This window comes from Mastomys coucha, unplaced genomic scaffold, assembly GCF_008632895.1.
Source record: "Mastomys coucha isolate ucsf_1 unplaced genomic scaffold, UCSF_Mcou_1 pScaffold12, whole genome shotgun sequence".
Classification (NCBI taxonomy): Eukaryota; Metazoa; Chordata; class Mammalia; order Rodentia; family Muridae; genus Mastomys; species Mastomys coucha.
The window spans coordinates 4,845,785-4,851,788 of record NW_022196894.1 but is presented as its reverse complement, the minus strand read 5'-3'; positions in this window follow the sequence as shown (position 1 = coordinate 4,851,788).

Sequence of the window (6,004 nt, the reverse complement as noted above, 5' to 3'; positions counted from 1 at the left end):
CCTCTCTCCTTCCCTTCCTCCCTTCCTTTCTTTCTTCCTTCCTTCCTTCTTTAAGGTTGTTTGTTTAGATAGGGTCATGTAGTCCTCACTGTTCTCAAACTCATTGTGTATACCAAGATGGTCTTGCCTCTGCCTCCCAATTGCTGGGATTAAATATGTGTATGCTGGCTGGGCGGTGGTGGTGCACGCCTTTAATCCCAGCACTTGGGAGGCAGAGGTAGGCAGATTTCTGAGTTCGAGGCCAGCCTGGTCTACAGAGTGAGTTCCAGGACAGCCAAGGCTACACAGAGAAACCCTGTCTCAACAACAACAACAACAATAATATGTGTGTGCCACCAGGTCCTGAGAGGTTTTGTTTTGTTTTATTGTTATTTTTTTTTTTTAAATAAGATCTTGCATAGCTTAGGTTGACTTTAAACTTGCTATGTAGTTGAGGATGATCTTGAACTCCTGGTCCTCCTGCTTCTTTCTACCTCCCAAGTGCTAAGAGTATGGGTGTGTGCCACCACGTTTGGTTTTAAGATTTCATTTTTAAATAATTTCTTCCACATTTTTTGTGTCTATTCTCATGTGTGCCACCTTAAAGACCCCACACAAGGGATGGTGTAGCAGGTCAGCTGGAAGGTTCCTGAGGACTTTGCTCAGTGTCAACTTTTTACAGCTGTGCCTCTCATCCCAGGGCCTTTAAGCAAGGTGACAATAAGTGTGTATGTGTATAAGACACAGCCAAAGTGTTTCTATTGCTTTTGGTCAGAGCCTTTGCAAACTCATTCAACCATCTTCATGTGAGGAGTTTGACTGGCTCTTTTTGCCTCTGGAAACCCAATTTATTGACCAAGTGGCTTTATGGTTGGTTAACACCATTTATCCAGTAATTGATTCCTCATTGCATGCCCACTCTGTGGAGAGCTCCATGCTACATCAGCAATACCATGCAGGGTAATCCTGACAACACACCCATCCTCGTGGAAGAATTGGAGAGGCAACTATGTTCTTAAGAGTAGAAAATCTCTCTCTCTCTCTCTCTCTCTCTCTCTCTCTCTCTCTCTCTCTCTCTCTCTCTCCTTCCCTCCCTCCCTCCCTCCCTCCCTCCCTCTCTCTCTTCTCTTCTCTTCATCCTCCTCTTCCTTCTCTTTCATTTTTTGAGTTTCTCTGTGTAGCCCCACGTGTTCTAGAATTTGCTTTGAAGAGTAGGCTGGTGTGGGACTGTGAAAGGCAGCCTGGTTTCTGGTTGAGCTAGGTTTGAAACACCAGTGACCCTTCAGGTGACCCCCTCAGGGGATCACCCTGCAAGGGACGGTAGGTGTTTTGCCATGCTCCTGGACACCAGGCCTCTGACACGAGGCCGCAGCTCTCCATAATTCTTGGCTATTAGTCACATAAGGGCAACACTCCAAGTTCCTACATAGGTAGAAGACATGACCACAGATCACATAGCCTCAAGACAGATCTCCATCTTAATGAGGCACCTAAAGGTCTGAAGGGCTTAGCCAAGAAACTTCCCTTCCCAGACACTCCTTCCTGCAAAAGGTATTTAACCTCAGGCCCACCCTGAGAAAGTGGGGTACAGTTTTACTGATCATAACTCTCCACCATGACAATAAATGCTTTAAAACCATGGACTGTCTCTTTTCATTGGGATCTGCCATGGGGAGCGATGGAATAGGCCTTCACCTAAAAAGCCATGTCTAGTTCCCCCGCAGAAGGCCCTTTCAGTACTCCTAGCCATGGCCTCCACCAAGCCAAGCCACCCACCGAACAAGCCAAGGACCCTCCTCCCCTTGGGACCCAGCCAGAGCTCCCCTTTTTTCTCCTTTGGCCCCGGGATAGATCTAGCCTGTGGGACTCCCCACTCTGTTCTCAGCTCTTCTAAGGCTCCCAGCAGAGTCTGGGTGCCCAAGAGTCTGAGAACCAGATTAACCTGGCCTCTTTGCAGGTGGGGACCGCCCCCTCCCCCCCCACCAGCCAGCTCCAACAGTCCCCAGGGACCTCAGACTGCACTCCCCACCACTAGATCCAGGTCCTGCTGTGGCTTCCCATAGCCCCAAATTGGTGTGGGGTAAGTGCAGTCAAAAATCCCGAGTCCCGTCTCACCAAGTGGCCCAAGCCCCCGAGCAGATGTGGGACCCACATCCCACTTAACCCACTTAACCCACTTAACCCACAGGCTGGCCTCGAATAGGCGTAGCTCTGCCTGCCTATGCCTCCCAAGTGCTGGGACTAAAGGTGTGTGCCACTACACTCATCAAGAGTAGAGTTTCAATCGAACTGACAAAAGACAAGTCTTGTGTGATGTTTACCAGGTGCCAGACACCATTCAGCTCCATGAGCTTCATGTCTACAAATTCATTTAATACTGGGGATAAACCAACCAGGCATGCAAACCCATGCAAACATCTGTAGTGTAATATCTGGAAGCACAACACGGCTTAGTACCTTCCCCAAAGGCCTGCTTCCCTGGCTATATCTCATACAGGACACCTCTCCTTCCCACTGTGTGAGCATACTAGCTCCTGACTTACAGGGGCCATCTATGAGGAGGAAGTGACATCCTTAGAGAGGTACAATCATAAACTAGTCTCCTGTCATTGACTTAGTGGCCACATGTGGGCTGGTGACTGATGGCTGCCACATAGTGCAGCTCCACTCTAGGGCATTTCCATCATAACAGACAGATCTAGGGACAGCACTGTTATTCATATCCTATGGGTTCTGAGGCATTTACTGAAAAGTCAGTTGCAAGCATTCATCTCTCAAAGACATCCTCCAACTCCAGCTTAAAAAGTAAGAAGCCCACAAGATCTATGATCTTAACTCCTGAGCCATCTGTTCAAATGCTCTCCCTTTCTTCCTAATTTCCTCGTGTGTGTGTGTGTGTGTGTGTGTGTGTGTGCATTTTGTGGGTTTCCTCATGTGTGTGTGTGTGTGTGTGTGTGTGTGTGTGTGTGTGCGAGCATTTTGTGGGTGTGGGGTCGTTGCATGCCACTGCATGTGTATGGAGGTCAGAGGACAGCATTTGGAGTTCTCTTTTTCACCATGTTGAGGCAGTGTCTATGTTGTTTCTACCACTGTACTGCTGTACTGGCCTAGGGAACTTCTAGTCGGCTCTCCTGCCTTAGCCTCTCATTTCCCTGTGGGTGTTCTGGGATCCCAGATGGGAGTCACTACATCCAGGTTTTTACATGCCTTCTGGGGACAGAAGTCAGGTTACCTGGCTTGGCAGTACGTATGCTTTTATCCCCTGAGCCATCTCAGTGCCCCCAAGTTATTCTGTCTTCACAGTCTCCTGAAGTAGAGTGGTGGCGTCTCGCTCAGTCCTCACTAGCACGCAGCAGAGCTGGGTTGAGGACTCCCGGCTCTGACATGACCAGGCACTAGGCCTAGTCTTGGAGCACTAGGTCCTTTGTCTGTCCCAAGCACTTCTTTTCTTCCAGGCTTGGCAAGGCAAGAGTTAAGACACACACTCAGGTGCTGACTGCCCTGTGCTCCCACCTGCTCTGGACAGATTTTCTGTAGCAGAGGGAAGGTGTTAGACAAAAGGGCAGATGTGAAGTGAAAATTAGCTTTGGGGAAATTGTTATCAGGCAATTGGTATTAGCTCTGTTATTCCATGGTGACCTTTCTGAAAAGTCCTTCCCTTCCTGCCAGCTTATGGAGTCGATGTCCTCCTGAAGAATGAGCTTGTGCCCAGGACTGCTGAAGGTAGGTGGTTGTAATTCTGCACGCTGCTTCCTACAGCTGCTTTAAATGCTCAGTGACTGTTACCTTGGTCCCCTGATTACATGCGGAGAAGTGAGGAGCTTCAGGTTCACCTTCAGATGCACAGACGTAGGTTCAAATGCCCCGCTCAGCCACCCAAAGAACTCCATCCATTTCTTCAATACCTGATGGTTGAGATCTTTTCATGTGTAGACTCTCAGGTCATTGCTTCATTAAAGCCCATCTTCTAGTTTCTTGAGAGCAATTCCTACCTCAATGTATGTCTGAGAGTAGATGACACAGAACATGCGTAGATCACAGACAGTGTGTCTTTACTGCCCAGGGTGACCTGCAATACTTCCCTGAGTCATGTTAGTCCACCAAGAAAGCGAGTTACAGTACCATATAGTTAAAAATTTGTAAACAAACAAACAAACAAACAAACAAACAAATAAAGGTTCAGGACTGGGGGTGTAGCTTAGTTGGAAAAGTGCTTGCTAGACATGCATGAGGCCCAAGGTCTTATTCTCAGCACTGCATAAACCAGGATGTGGCAGACTGAGGAAGGAGGATCAGGAACTCAAGGTCATCCTCAGCTAAATAGTGAGTTTGAGGCTAGCCTGGGCTACATGAGACCCTGTCTCAACAGACAAAACACAACAACAATAAAGAATCTATATGAACAGTGTGTGGACAAATGCTTGCTTGCACAAAACTTGGTACTAACATTGTTCCACTCTCCTGAGTGGAAGCAACTCAAATGGTCACCAACTGAAGAAGGCTCACTAACAGGCAATAGTCCATACTTTATGCCCTAATTAATTTTTGTGTCAACTTGACACAAGCCAGAGTCACCTGGGAAGAGGGAACCTCAACTGTCCCCATATGACTGGCTTGTAGGCAAACCTGTGGGACATTTCTTGATTAATGACTGATATGGAAGAGTCAGCTCACTAGGGGTAGTGTCATCTCTGGTCAGATATCCCTGAGTTATATAAAAAAAAGCAGGCTGAAGAGCTGGAGAGACTGCTGCTTGGTTAAGAACAGTGGCAGCTGAAGACCCAAGATAAGTTCCCAGCACCTAGCTGGGGTAACTTCAGTTCTAGGGGTATTTGATACCCTCTTCTGGTCTCTGTGGGCACTGCATGCTTGTGATGCACATACATATATGCAAGCAAAACATTTATATACCTATATCTACATATACATCTACATATATATCTACATATGCATCTACATTTATCTATCATCTAATATGTATGTATGTATGTATTGTCTGTCTGTCTGTCTGTCTGTCTGTCTGTCATCTACCTATCAATCATGAAAGCAGGCTGAGCAAGCCAAGGAGAGCAAGCCAGCAAGCAGGTGTCCTTCATAGTCTCTGCCTCAATTTCTGCCTCTAGATTCCCGCCCTGAGTTCCTGTTTTGGTTTTCCTCAATGGTGAACTATAAGCTATAAGCCAAATAAACACTTTCCTCATCTGAGTTGGTTTGGGTCAGTATTTTGTCACAGCAATAGAAAGAAAAACAAGAGCAAATAATATGTGTATGTATATGGAGGAATGGAGCTCAATTCACATCACCATAACCTTGAAAAGAATATTCTGAGGAAAATTGGCCAGGCCCAATAGGTCACATAGTATAAGGAACCATTTTCAGGCAGTGTACAGAAGAGGCAATACTCCATGGAGCTAATAGGCAGGGTAGTGGTTATAGTGGGGGCAAGGGAGAGAAAAAGAGTAGATGATAGCTTATTGGAGGCTGAGTCTCCTTGGGGAGATGAAGGCAGAGGGATGGCTGCTTTGTGCTGTGAATGTGGTCAGTGGAACACAATTCCCACATTCCAGGGCTGAAGACTATGCTGTGCAAGCCTTTGCTCAGTTAGAAGACAGAGCACATGTTCTAGGGGATATGATGCTGAAGAGGAGACTTTTGAAAGTGCAAGGGAAGGCTCAGTGAGTAGCAAGAATGAGCAGAGACAGCAAGTGTCTACAGAAAGATGACAGCGGCTGGGGAGATGCTCAGTGTTAAAGTGCTTACACAAAGACCCAAGTTCCACCCCTAGCGCCAACATAATGAGCGCTCACAGGCACGCCATAGTGCCTATGAACCCAGGACTGGGGAGTTCACTGGCTGGCCAGTACAACTGAATGGGTGAATTCTAGGTTCAGGTCTCAAAAATAAGGGGAAGGAGCTGGAGAGATGGCTCAGCAGTGAAGAGCACTTGCTGCTCTTCCGGAGGCCAGAGTTCAGTTCCCAGCAACCATGTGTGTCTGCTTACAACTGCCTGTAACACCAGCTCCAG